Below are 14641 nucleotides of genomic sequence, written 5' to 3'. Positions count from 1 at the left end.
AAGAAATATGATTGGGAAAACAATGCTATGAGTTCAAATCTGAGCACCATCAGGAGCACTTGCCCCACCTTTGACAATGAACTTGAAGTATTGACCTCATTGACTTTTCAAGGCCTACAATGCAAGTTCCTTGATCTATTGGTTGCTTTACCATCCACTGGTCTCTTCATTATAAATTTTCTCCAACTCTGCTACAGTTTAGGAAGGGGCTGTTTCTTAGGTGTTCATTTTTAAAATAAAATGAGCCACAGAAAATAGTGTTAAGTTCCACATATCAGGGATTCTTAGCCTCATTATTATTTTTTCTGATATACAAATATATCTTCCAATTTGCACCATTCTTTAAGCCATTGTAGAATTAAATAAGGATGTTTCCATGAAAAGTAAATAATTTAGTTTTATGTTACTTTTTCTGAGTCTGCTCAATGTGGGTTAAAAACTTCTTCCGAAAATGATTTGGAGAGTTACCATTTTGTGATCATTTTTAGGAAACTGAAACTCTTGTTGCTTATTATGAAAAGACTTCTGACTACATGTGTATGTACACTTTGAAGATAAAATAAAGTGCAAGAGCCGTTCTATAACAGAGCGATATCTCCCCGTCCTTAGGTGCCTAAATGAAGTTGTAAGAGTCACAGACACCAGATGACTGCCATCATCTGGAGCTGTATGGACCTAACCTTCTCTCCTTCCCACTCCCTGAGAAACTGGCAATGTTCTCCTCATCCTTGGGTGTCTGTCATCCCAGTGGCCACCACAAACTCATTCCTTACTTTCACAAAACTGATTTCTGTTTATGGAGCAGCTGGCAGGAACATTCCAAGGCCAAGCACTCCCTGAGAAGCAAGCCTGCTTCTCTCAGCTGTCAGGAGCTTTTAGAAATAACACCCTCCTCTGAGGAAGTCAGAATAGCAACAGGAAAAGAAGTAAAACCTATTATAAAACAGTTGTCCAAAAACTTGGGCACGACGCGGGGTAGAGATCGATACGCTGTGAAGGTTAAATCTATTTTCACACTGTGTTCTATTTCACAGTTTAATGGTGTTTTAATGTGTCTGTCACTGAGCCCCTGCATGTTATGCAGGTAGAGGCTCTACAAAGGAGAAAGAACCCGGCTTTTCAAGCTTTGCTGTAACATCTTGTTTACCAGCAGCGATCTGACAATTTCTTTTCCCTTCTAGGGAGACAGCAGGCCTGTCTCTTCCCTCAACCCCTCTGGCTCTCCTCTTCTCCTTTCTTTCTTACTCCTAATTTTGCAGAAGACAAAGCTGGGGTCCTCTAAGTGACTTTTAGATATCGTTCTGAAAAGCTCTCCAGGATAGATACCCATATCAAAGAAGAAAATGACTGAAACCTTTCTGACCCTTCCACCCTGTGCCCTTGATTGGCATCCTTCATTTTGCAGATGTCTCCAGCTGACTCTGTTCAATATCACCACTGTCCTCTCTTTTCGGCCAGGCACTTTGCTCAATCCCTAGCTTTATCTCTCTCTTTCCACACATCAGGTCACGCAGTAGAGCCGAGTCAGGGGTCTTGTCCTTGCTTTCCCCATCATTTTGAGAGAAAGCCCAACTATTTCTCTATTCTTACCCAAGAAGAGATTTCTGTTTCTACTTTTACACACTTTAAGCCACAGAGTAATACAGAATTCTACTCATTTTCCAGGGCTGTCATAACAAATTACTACAAATTGGAGGACTTAAAACAACAGAAATGTATTCTCTCCCCCAGTTCTGGAGGCTACAAGTCTAAAATCAAGGAATGAGCAGGGCCGTGCTCTCTCCAAAGGCTCCAGAGGACAATCTGTTCTGTGCCGTTCACTTTGCTTCTTGTGTTACTGACAATCCCTGGCTTTTCTTGGCTTGCAGACACCAATCTTTGCCTCCATCACCAAATAGCATTCTCCCTGTGAGTCTCTGTCTGTATGTAGCTTCTCTTATGAGCACACAAATTACATTGTATTAAAAAGCCACTCTACTCCAGTATAATTTCATATTAACTAATTACATCTTCAATGGGCTTATTCCCAACTTTCACCCCATTCTGAGGTCCTGACAAAGAAATGAATTTTAGGGGGTACTGTCTGTGATGTATATGTCTACCTGGCTGGGCGATGGTGCTCAGATATGTGGTCAAAGATTATTCTGGATGCTTCTATGAGAGTTTTTGGATGAGGTTGTCATAAATAAATCAAGACTTGGAGTAAAGCAGACTGCCCTCTCCACTGTGGGACTCACTCAATGAGTCTAAGTCTTTGCTAGAACAGAGACTGACCTCCCCTGAGCAAGAGGAAATTCTGCCAGCAGGGAGCAGAGGTCAGAGATTTGAGTTGCAACATCAGATCTTCTTTGCTGGCTCATTCTGTGGATTTTGGACTAGCCAGCCTCCATAATCATGTAAATCAATCCCTTAATACACCACTCTCCCTTTATATATGTGCACACATCATATTGATTGTTTCTTTGGGAACCCTAATACATGATCCAACCCAGTGCAGCCATGTAGATGAAATGTACAGAAAGTATTTCATGGAAGAACACATTATTTATCTATGCTCAGTTAAGAGGAGACAATCTTTAGGCATTCAGATTTTTGTAGATTAAAGGGATCATCATGACATCTGCCTGTTATGATTTCTAAATGGCTGGATTTTCCATGGAATTCAAGTTAAGGCAGGGTGGGGGTGGGAACAATGAGGATCCATGGCTTATAACAGGTTCTCAAAGTGTGGTCTTTGTCCTTTTGTCGAGAAAGGGGATCTCTGAGATCCTTTCGGGAGTATACAATGTCAAAATTGTCATGATGATACTAATATATTCTTGGCCTGTTTTACTGTGTTGAGATTGACACTGATGGACCAAAAGTGATGTGAGTTAAACTGATACACCTTAGCAGAAATCAATACAATGCCACTGAACACTGTTTATCACCATGTGCTTGCACAGAAATAAAAGCCAGTTTCACTTAAGAATGTCCTTGAGAGAGCTATAAAAATTCTTAATTTTATCTTTTGTTGTGATAAGATGGGAAGTTTATATGAAGTGCTTCTGTTCTATAGCAAAGTATAATGGTTATCGCAAGGAAAAGCACTTGTGGTCGTTATTTGAGTTGCTAACCAAACTAGCCACTTTTTTTTTTTTTATAGAACACTATGTTTACTTGAAAGAGTTGACAAATAATTATTCAGACTTGGGTACTTGGCCGACATTTTCTTGAAAGTGAACCAACTGAGCCTGTCACTTAATGGGAAACAATTGACAGTATTTGTTGTAAATAATAAAATGTAAACTTTTAAAATAAAATTGAAATTTTACAAAACTGACATCTATCATTGAGAGCCTAATAGCTGTCTTATGAGATCTGTAGATACATTAAATGAAAATAATTGTTATTCTATCAGAAACATGTCAAGATTTGGAAGTTTTGTCTAACTCAGTGAACCAATATTTTCCCAAAGACCAAGGTAAAAATGTTATAAAATCATTAAATGGTAAAATATTAAACTAAAAAACAAAGTAGTGGATTTTAATGTTAATTCATATAGTTTCAGATTCCATATTGCAACTTTAAAAAACTAACACCTGTCAAGTTTTGGTACATGCTTATCAAACAGGCTATTAAAATATTCTTCTCTTTCTTAACTGCATATCTGAGTAAAGTCAGGCTTTCTTCATATACTTGAAAAAAAGCAATATATTGTAACATGCTAAATGTAGAAGCAGATAAAAGACCCCAACTATCTATTAAGTCAGACATTAAAAAGATTTGCAATTTTAAAACAATGCTACTTTTCTCATTAGTTATTTGAAAATAGTTATAAGTAAAGATGGTATGCTAACAAGATGTTATTTTAAATAAATTAATAGCTACTTTAAAAATTTCTCCATTTCAACTTCTAATACAGTAAATATGGATAGATATGTTCCAAATAAACAAAAGCTCTTCACATTTCTCAATTTTTAAGAATGTAAATTTTGGTCCTGAGATAAAAAATTTGGTCTACATCCATGACTCTATAGTAAAAAGTCTACATTTTACTCAAAGTGAAGTGAGAAGTCATTCAATAATTTTAAGTAGAAGACTGGCTTGGTTTAGACCAAATTATTATTGGTAGAGATGTTGATTCATGATAGAAATTATTGTATGTTTCGAAGATAGTAACCACAAGACTTTCAGATGTATTCTGTGAAGCAATAGAGGATGAAAAGATAGAATTCAAGCTGACTTCAACGTAGGGTTGTCAGATTTAGTCTATCAGTCAGGGTTCAACCAGAGGAAAATCAGTGGAAAATTTATATTAAGAAATATATTTCCAGGAATTGGCTTACACAATTGTGGGGGCTGGCTAAGAGAGTGTGACTTTCATAGGACTGGCCATCAGGAAGGGGAGGTTGACACCCTTGTCAAGAGCAAAAGTTCTACACAATAGGCAGTATTTCTTCCCCCAGAGAAACCTCAGATATGCTTTTAAGCCCTTTCAAACAATTGTGTCAGGCCCACCAAAATTATACTATCTAGAAAACAACTTATCGAAGGTAATCTCACTTCAAGTCAACTAATTAAGGACTTCAATCACATCTAAAAAATACCTTCATAGCAACATAAGATTAGAGCTTCGGCTGAATTAGTGATTAGTCGATTTTGACTAGTCAAATCGATATACCAAAAAGATCATCACTTCATACCCCTTATCAACCTGGCACCCATACACATCTTTTTAAACCATACTCAATCTCCAAAAAAAAAAAAATTACAATGTTATACTTACTGATAAAACTATCCTACCTACAACCAAAAACATGTTTACCTTTCCCCAGAAGGGTAAACATGGGGATGTTCACTCTTCTCTTTTGATAACCTATTACTTAAAATGTTGTAATATTAAATATCACTAATACATCTTATTTAAGATGATGTGGGAATAAGAGTTGGGAGAAAATAAAAATATTTACCTAATGTATGTACAAACACCTTAAATAATAAAGTAAGCAATATTTAAAACTAAGGTCCTCATTTCTTCAACAGATCATTTGGTCATAGCTGGTATTCATAACTACCTTCTTCTACTCTCCATTCCACATCACCTTTGTCCTCAGTAAGAACCTCAGATAGTCATGGTTCTTTGCCTGGTAGAGTGATCCAAATATTCATTCCTGCAGAGTCTGAGCTGTTAGCAATCCTTCCTGATTTGGGTTATTGTAGTTTCCAGTTGACTTTAGTCACAGGACTGGGTAATAATAAGAGATACCGGAAAGGATCTCCTGTATTCCAGACAGTCTTCTTAGATCCACTGTGTAGTGGCGGCCCAATTTACACTTGCTAATCAGGATCTATCACCCTAGCCAGCACAGGAACCCCCTGCTTTGCCTGTTGATTCAGAAGCATGAAAAGCCCAAAGTGACTGCATGGCAGGTTGCTTATATTGGATCTCTCCCATCACGAAAAGGACAGTGCTCTGCTCTTACTGGAATAGGCACTTATTCTGCATATGGATTTGCCTTCTCTGTGTGCAACACTCCTGCCAAAACTACCATCTGTGCACTTACAGAATACTTACTGTCCTATGTTTTATTGGCAATGTTGGTCCTAGGATTGTGGCCTCAGTGATGGTCACTTACTGATATCGTGAAGACTAGAAGAGTTTTCAGTAAGTTAAATGAATGAATTTTTTCTACTTGGACAGGTCAGGGCTGAAGACAAAAATTTGCAAGTTATCGATATGTACAGGATGTTTAAACCATGGTGTAAGATGAAAGAAGAGAAGGAGAGAGTAATAGGGACACTCCCATAATTGAAGGTAGGTGGAATAGAGAGGAAGGAACTAGCCAAGAAGAGCAGTGAGGAATAGCCAACAATGTGGGAGGATCCAAAAATGTATGTGCTTGATACACCTACATTTTGATTATATTTTGAATTTTATGGTATTTCATAAAGAGCATCATGCCTTCTCCTGATCTGCCATGCAAACACATGTAGGAACCGTAGTGTAAAACTTTATGATCCAAACCAAATATTTATCAATCTCTGCTTAAAATAGAGTAAAATGAACCTTAAAAGAACTAATTCCTGGATTCATTCATTAAAGGAGCATTTATTCAGAATTATTTTAATTTAATTAATTCAAGCACTGAGCATATAAAGTTTTTTTGCAAACTTCAGGTAGTTAAGGAAAGTTTTGATAAAAATATACCCCCAGACTTCAGCATTTGATTTTGATAGGGATACAGAACACTGAGAAATGCCAGATAATCAGTTTCCGGTTTAAATATCTTACTGCATAGTTTAATGATGCTCAGTTAATGTGAATTTGGGAGAATTAAGAAAAAACATGGCCATCTCAGTTAACTCCTGAGACATTCTGAAACACTATTATTTCTCCCAGAATTGAGACACTTTTTATCACCATTTTGCACTTTCCCAGAGAGGTTATGAACCAGCTGCCTATAGAGCAAAAATATTACTATCCAATTAATATTTTGGAAGCAATGACAGAGTATTCTAACCTCCTGGCTCAGCAGTCTGTTCTAAGCGTCTGATCATTCAGGAAGTGGGATAAACGCGGGGCCAGTCAGTTCACCAGGTCCTCATCACCAAGAGCAGAGGCCACTTACTGAAGTCTGTGAATCACAGAAGGCTGCAGCAGGGGAATTTGCATTTGAATTATGAATATTTAAACAGGCTTATTAAAACTGTGTCCACAGAGAGCAAAATACATTTGCTTTTAAGACAATTAAAAATAAGGGGCAGAGAAGAACAGTCACTAAATGCATAAAATTTGGAGTGAGAAGATGCAGAGTGAATCCTTAGCTCCAGCACTTCCTAGCTATGTGAGATAGGGAAATGAATTTGACCTCTCTAAGTTTCATCCAAGCTCCTGTACCTCAGCTTATTCTCATTCTTTGGTTAACCAACAATAAAAGCATGGTCTGTGGAACCAGAATGTCTAGACTTGAATCCTGGATGTGTCACTTACTAGCTTTTGTACACATTACTTAGCCTCTCTGTGCCTTAGTTTGCCTTTCTCTAAATGGGGATAATACCAGTAACTATGACAATGCCTTGTGAGATTACATGAGTTAATTCACATAATGTATTTAGGGGACTCGCAGGCACACGATAAGCACAAAACAAGTGTCAAATCTTAATATAATTAAATATATGAGTGTGTATCAGAAACTGTGTTGGGTAATTAGACGAAACAGTGAGCAACTTGGACACAATCTTTGCCTACATGGAGATAATTTAACATACAATAACAAAAGCAGTGTTATGGAAGTTTAACATGAAAACCACAATGTTAAAGAAGCACTAAGTTAGTATTGGGGGATCAGGGGAACTTTTCAGAGAGAATATACTTTAAGCTGAAATATGACAGGTGAATAGGAATTAGCCAAGAACCAAAAAAGAGGGCAGAATACTGCCAGTAGAGATAAAGAATATATATGAATATTGAGGGAAAGTATGACAGATGAAAATGAGGGAGGAAGGGAGGGAGAGAAAGGGAGAGGGATGGAGAAAGAGAAAGGACAGAATGTCTTCTTTCAAGTTATGATGGGGGAAAGCTCAGAATGTGGCTCAAAAGGCCAGGTCACAGTTGACTTTGGAGACCGTATCAAGGAGTTTAGGCTTTCTCTTATAGGTATTGGAGAGACCAATAGTCTATATATTTTTGGGGGACAAATAGTTCATATTTTGGGGTGGACAAATAGTCTTTCTGTACCCTGCAAAATATGGACTATTTGTCTCTATTTGTCCCCCAAAGTTCATGTGGTGGAAACTTAATTTCTCACACAACAGTGTTGAGAGTAGGACCTTTAAGAAGTGATTGAATTGTGAGGGCTCTGTTCTCATGGAAGAATTAATGCCATTATCATGGGAGTAGGTCCCTAGTAAAAGGATAAGTTCAGCCTTCTCCCTTCCTGTCTTCCTCTTGCCCCTGTGATGCCTTCCACCATGTTATAATGCAGCAAGAAGTCTCTCACCAGATGCAGCCTCTTGATTTTGGACTTCTCAGCCTCCAAAGCCATGAACCAAATATATTTCTACTCATTATAAATTACCCAGTCTCAGGAATTATGTTATAGCAGCATGTACGTACACACACATACACACACACACACACACACACACACACACACACACACACACACAACTAAGGGATTCTAGTAAGGTAACTTGCAGCAAGCAAGTTAATGGATGACAGTGTCTTGAGAGATAATGATGCAGATAAGAAGATATAGTTAAAACATTTTTCAGGAATAGAAACATAAAAATTTGGTGACTGACTAGATGTGGTTAACAAGGAAGGAAGGCTCAAAGCTAGCTCCAGATTGAAAGATGGATGGCGTAAATCACTAACTTAGGGGACATCAGAGGTAGGCTAGGTTTGGGATGGATGGGATGTATGAAGAAAGTGAGTAACTTTGGACCCATTGCTTGGAGGAACAAGAGCAACAACCAAGTGGAAATCTCTAGTGGACAAGAGTAAGGTCCAGGCTGGAGACATAAGGGAGCCATTAGCATAGATAGGAGATTCCTGGTGAATAATGCAGAGTATGAGATAAGGAGGCTGACCTGGTAAGGAACCCTGGAGAATATCATTTTTTTTTTAAGGAACGGGCCTTGGAAGAAGATAATGTGGAGGAAAGTTAGGTATTGCAGTGGAAAGGTAGGAAGTAAAGAGCAGGAGTTGAAGGGTTTTTCTGACCTGGAGGTGATGGATAACTGTGAATAGGGCAGTAGGGGTGAAATGATGGGGGTAGAAGTCAGGGAGCTGAGGACTGAGTAAGAATGAGAGTAGAGTCAGCAAATATACGCAATTGTTTAAAGAGCTTTGAGAAGGGAAGCTGAGGATTAGAAGGAACCTGCAAGAGGAATGTAACCAAGGGGTAATGTTTTAAAGATATGGAGTGAGTCTTAAATGTGTTTACATACTGTGAAAGGGATAAGAATAAAAAGCAAAACTAAAGGGAGATGGGAAGATGTGATAGAATCCAGAGAGCAGCTCAGGAGACGAGTCTTCCACTGATTAGCAGGTACTAAGTTCAAATCAGTGTTTTTCTACTTGAACTGTTTCCTTTTGAGGATCTATTTTGATCACTGTAAATTGGTTTGCCTCCCAGAGTCAGCTCATAGATTACAGGCCAATTCTGTAACTTTTATGCACATAGAAATAACCTCAATGCCTTGTTAGAATGCAGGTTCTGACTCAGGAGGTATGAGGTATGGCCTGGGATGCTCCATTTCTGACAAGCTCTAAGGGTGGATGAGGCTACAGTTCACAGGCATGCTTTGAATAGCCCTAAACCCTGGAGTGTCTTGCTGTGGCATGTGGCTACCAATTTTCTCATCACAATTCTACTCCCATCCTCTCCCCACCTGAGGCCTTTCTCTGCTACAGAAGTAGCTTTCTAGCAGTGTCAGGGCAGGACTCTTCTTGGACTTGGATTCTGAAACATATCCTGTTACTCATTAAACTTTAGATAGTGAAGTCTTCATGATGTTCTTAGAACACATCAAGCTCTTTGATGTCTTAGTTCTATTCTAGAACTATTCTAGAACTAAGATACCTGTCCCTAGATCTTCACATGGTTGTCTTCTAGTCATTTGTTTCTTAAATACTCTTCATTGAGGCTTTCCATAATGATCCAATATACATTACCATCACCCTTAGTCATTCTCTATATTACCTTAAACCACTTTTTTCTCTACAGCAGTTTGCACTGTTTAACAGGATATTTGCTCATTTATTAATCTGCTTATCTAACATTTTGCATCACACAATGAATACTCCGTAAGAGTAGGGACGTCATCAGTTTTGTTGACCATTATAGCCTTTTGTCTTAATCAATGTCTCATAGGTAGCAAGAACTGTAGAAATAATTGTTGAATGAAGAAAGAATGCTAAATAAGAATCCCTGCTATTTGTAAGTTTAGAATGAACAAGTAGTAGGTGCCAAAGGAATAAGAAAATATAAGGAAGTAAAATTAAAAAATAAAATTCTCTATAATGCCATAACTTTTTCTGTGAAGATTATGTTTGATGTTAACAGCATTTTGGGTCATCTTAGAGAACAAGAGTGGACTTTGGGAACATAGCTAAGAGCCAATGAAGTAATAAGTTCCCCACAGCACATTCTTTGTTTGTAGTCCATTAGTTTTTTTTCTATATTTGATCTTAGCCAAAAAGCAGATAAGTGATTGTCCATTTATTTGAATCTTGCTTCTGTAGATTTCTGGCTCACTAAAGACAGACAGAGATCACCCAGTCTTCTTTCTGTATTTCTCATTAGATTTGCCACTTTTAAATACAAAATTTGTACACTGACTAATCCATTTATAGTTTGGTGACTATGAAGAGGTCTCTATAATTCCCTGTCTTTTTTAGCCCTTAATTAACTTCCACTGAAGGATGAGAGGAACCAGGGAGATCAAGAGGCACATGTGATTTTATGATTCTGCCATCACCATAGAACTGTTTGTAGTGTTATATCTAGTTATATCTATCACCTCAAAAGCTGGCTAGAAAGGCCGACGGTAGAGGAAATCAACTCAATCTATTTCCATTACCTCAGTGCTACCTGGGGTCATGTCCTACTTGGGCAAAGAACTCACTTGATAAGAAATCAGAGGTGTTAAGAAAGAAACTAAGATGTCTCCTTGGTCACTGTCTCAGGCTCAGTTCTGCCAGAACCAAACCCTGAGACAATGATCACGAGCTTTCCCAAGGGCACAGATAGCATACTGGAATAGTGAGACCAGGACTAGAGGAGGAAGACCTTTGTTTCAACACAAAGGTCAGTAGTAAGAACATAATTATCTTTGCTTCAAATTTGATATGAGACATGCATGTTATCTGGAGTATTGTAAGTCTACAAATATTAGCATGAGGATTGAAAATGTAGAAACAATATTGTATCCAGAAATGCAAACTAAATTGACCAAAGGGCATTAATGAGCTGGTGAGTTTATTGCTGCAAACTTGAAGCAATCTTGCTGGAAACTTGGGGCGATGAGTGAGAAAATGGGTATTTTTACTCTAACGTCCATCCCTCATTGGCTGGGAGCTACTCCCAAGGGGTGTGACACTCCCAGAACTTCTGGTCTGCCTTCAATGCATGCTGAGACAATGTTCGTGGGAAGAATCCTGGGCATTGGTGTTTGGAGAAGGACACCATTGGCATACACTGTAATGGAGATAGTAGAGTGGCCACGGGTGGAGCATGGCAGTGTGTGCTCCAGTTCTTTCATCAACAAAGGATCCAGATGGAGACCTAATGGACAACATACATTTAACTGAGAGCAGTCACAGGCAGTTCTTTACACCACTGGAAAGTAGGATCATCTTTATGTTGTGTCAGTAATCAATATTTCCGTCACTATCAATTCCTCACATAGCTATTAGATCTCCTTCAGTCTTTGGAGTTTTTAGAATATTTTTTTCTCTTCCTGGAAAAAAATATATTCAGTTGAAAGGAGACCTTTTTAGTAACAATCATACATGACCTGACTTACTAAGATACTGAGATGTCTACAGGGCTAGGTGGGATTTGGAATACTTATGACTAGAAATTTTAATTGATTTTTATAAATTATTGTTTTATTAATTGAAACAAATTCATTTTCTTATCTCAGAAGTGATAACCAAGTGGATTTTGGCATTCCCCCCTTTTTTATAATTTTGTCTTACATCTTCTGTCCCATTTTCAAGACTATTCATGAGGAACAAGCATAAACAATGCTATTTATAGTTAAGTGCTTAAACAGACACCATCACATGGTTTCAGGCACATAACCAGTGTTCTTTGTGAGTAATGAAATAAGGGCTGAAAATTGAAGATTGTTAAAAATGATAATTATTTTTAAAACTGGAAAAATTCGATATGAGATATGAATGTTATCTGGAGTATTGTAAGTCTACAAATACTAGCATAAGGTTTGAAAATGTGTTTTAGAGACAATATTGTATACAGAAATGCAAACTAAATTGACCAATTATCAATATTCAAACTCTCTTAGCCCTTCTAACCAAAGGCTATAAAGGCAGTGTTTGTACACAAATTAAAGGAAAATTTAAGAAGAAAAATGTTTGATGTTGCTATTCATAGTGTTCCTTTTGTTGAAAGCCCAAGTTCACATTGTTAAGACCGACTGGTGTGGTTCTCAGGGACCGTTCAGCTCTTGTGTGTGTCCTTGGTCAAGAGAGGGATTAGAGACCTGAGGAGTCAGACCCAGTTTTGCTTTGTTAAATAGCTCTCTTCTCGTGGAAGGAAAGGTCAGTAGTAAGAACACAATTATCTTTGCTTCAACACTAAACCTTGACCAGTCTGTTAACTACTGAAAGCTTGAGTCAGAAACAGTTTCCTTCCACTCATGGTTTTATAGAAATTGTTTAATAGGGTACTTACTTCAACAATGTATTTGAATTGCAGTGTGAATATGAACAAGTACGAATGTGTCTTTTGAGTACCTGTTCATGGAAGGAAGAAACCACAGTAGCCTACAGCCACTGAGAACATAGCTCCGTCTCTTTGCCTAATGTTGCATGGCTGTCCATTCTAAGGAGCAATAATGTGAAGTCTAGGACTAGAGAAAAACAGACTAACTTGATGATATTCTATAGGTTTTAGGAAGTTTATTTACTTGGGGGTAGCTATTAATAGAATTATTTGCATTTAACATAAGATGTCATGCCCTTTGCTCCCTGAGATTTAACTTCCTTGTATCAAATTGAGCAGCCACCAGCTTTCATCAAATTTCACCAGATTTCATCAAATCTTGCTGAGTTCCCTATGTCAGAATCTGGTGTAGACTCTGGAGCTATTTATAGAATGGTTTCTTCTTTTACAGTATCTCTGTCCAGGTTTATGTGGAAACAAAATCATAATATGAGTGTGACGAGGGTATAGAAGTGAAGGAAGGAGGGAGGGAGATGCAAACTCACTAGACTTATACACACTTGGGTGTGTCTCTAATAAACCCTTCCTTCTCTACTGCAGAGCAGTGCAGAAAAGCGATCTGAAGAACCCTCTGACATAAAGCCACTAGACCCTCATCCACATCTTGCCTCTTCTCCTTGAACTGACAGAAGTCACATACAAGCTCCCCAGCATTTCAACTCAACATTTTTTGTTTCTCCAAGCCACCACTACTGTTGTAAAACCTACTTAATCTTACTACTGGCTTCCAACTCTCACTTCTCTCAATAATTACTATCCAGAGACAAGAATTAATCCACATATGAAGATCTTGGAAGCTTTTATTGTTCAACACAAAAGCAAGACTACCAAAGTTCATTTGTAAGATGAAAGCAGAACTTAGTGGTGTCTTTTCAAAGATATTTTAGGAGTAGTCCCAAAATGAGGCTTCAACCAATATCTTGGTTCACCTAAGGAAGTCCCTCTATAGAGCACCCTCAGGTATTATCTCTATGAATACCCTTACTCAGATAACCACATGACAAACTTGCTCAGGAAATAATGAAGTGTTTCTTTTTAGACCTGCAGGGTTGGTCTCAACCAATATAAATAAATTATTAAAGTACAGAGTGGCACTAGATGCAGAGAACATTTCTTACACAAAGTGTCATGATATCAAAGATGACCAATGTTCTGAGTACTAGAACCGAGGCCCGCAGTGGGATGGAGGCAGGGGGGAGGGATAGCATTAGGAGATATGCCTAATGTACATGATGAGTTAATGGGTGCAGCATACCAACATGGCTAATGTATACATATGTAACAAACCTGCACATTGTGCACATGTACCCTAGAACTTAAAGTATAATAAAAAAAAGGAAACGTAAAACAAACAACAAAAAATAAAATGAAAGAAAGAAATGTAGTGGAGAACCAGAAAGACAGGATCCTTTCTCCCGCAACCTATGTTTTGATGAGGATGATAGACATGATGGAAACACTTTATTAATAAATACCTGTAGTGCTACTAGGGAGAAGCAACAGGATCCAGAGAAAATTCCAAATGACAATTTGAGATACCAACAATGCAATATTTTGCAACTAGTTCACATATATTGCCTCCAGTTGACTTAATTTACTGCTTCTGGAATCATATACTTGTCTTCTAAGGTCTTCAAATTTCTTCTTGAAAACGATCAAGCAAAAACAATGATCATTCTCTTCCGTTCAGATATCAAAGAAGAGATAATTATTAATAGATTCTGGAAGGATAAGTAAAACCCAGAAGAAATCTGTGCTGCTTAAAGTTCATTTACGAGGAACAGCTCCAGTCTCCAACTCCCGGCGTGAGCGACACAGAAGACCGGTGATTTCTGCATTTTCAACTGAGGTACTAGGGTCATCTCACTGGGGAGTGCCGGACAATCGGTGCTGGTCAGCTGCTGCAGCCCGACCAGCGAGAGCTGAAGCAGGGCCAGGCACTGCCCCACCTGGGAAGCGCAAGGGGGAAGGGAATCTCTTTTCCTAGCCAGGGGAAATGAGACACACAACACCTGGAAAATCGGGTAATTCCCACCCCAATACTGCGCTTTAAGCAAACGGGCACACCAGGAGACTACACCCACACCTGGCCGGGAGGGTCCCACAGCCACGGAGCCTCCCTCATTGCTAGCACAGCAGTCTGTGATCTAACCACAAGGCAGCAGCGAGGCTGGGGGAGGGGC

Source organism: Colobus angolensis, unplaced genomic scaffold, assembly GCF_000951035.1.
Source record: "Colobus angolensis palliatus isolate OR3802 unplaced genomic scaffold, Cang.pa_1.0 Scaffold112, whole genome shotgun sequence".
Lineage (NCBI taxonomy): Eukaryota > Metazoa > Chordata > Mammalia > Primates > Cercopithecidae > Colobus > Colobus angolensis.
Note: the sequence above shows the minus strand (reverse complement) of the source record.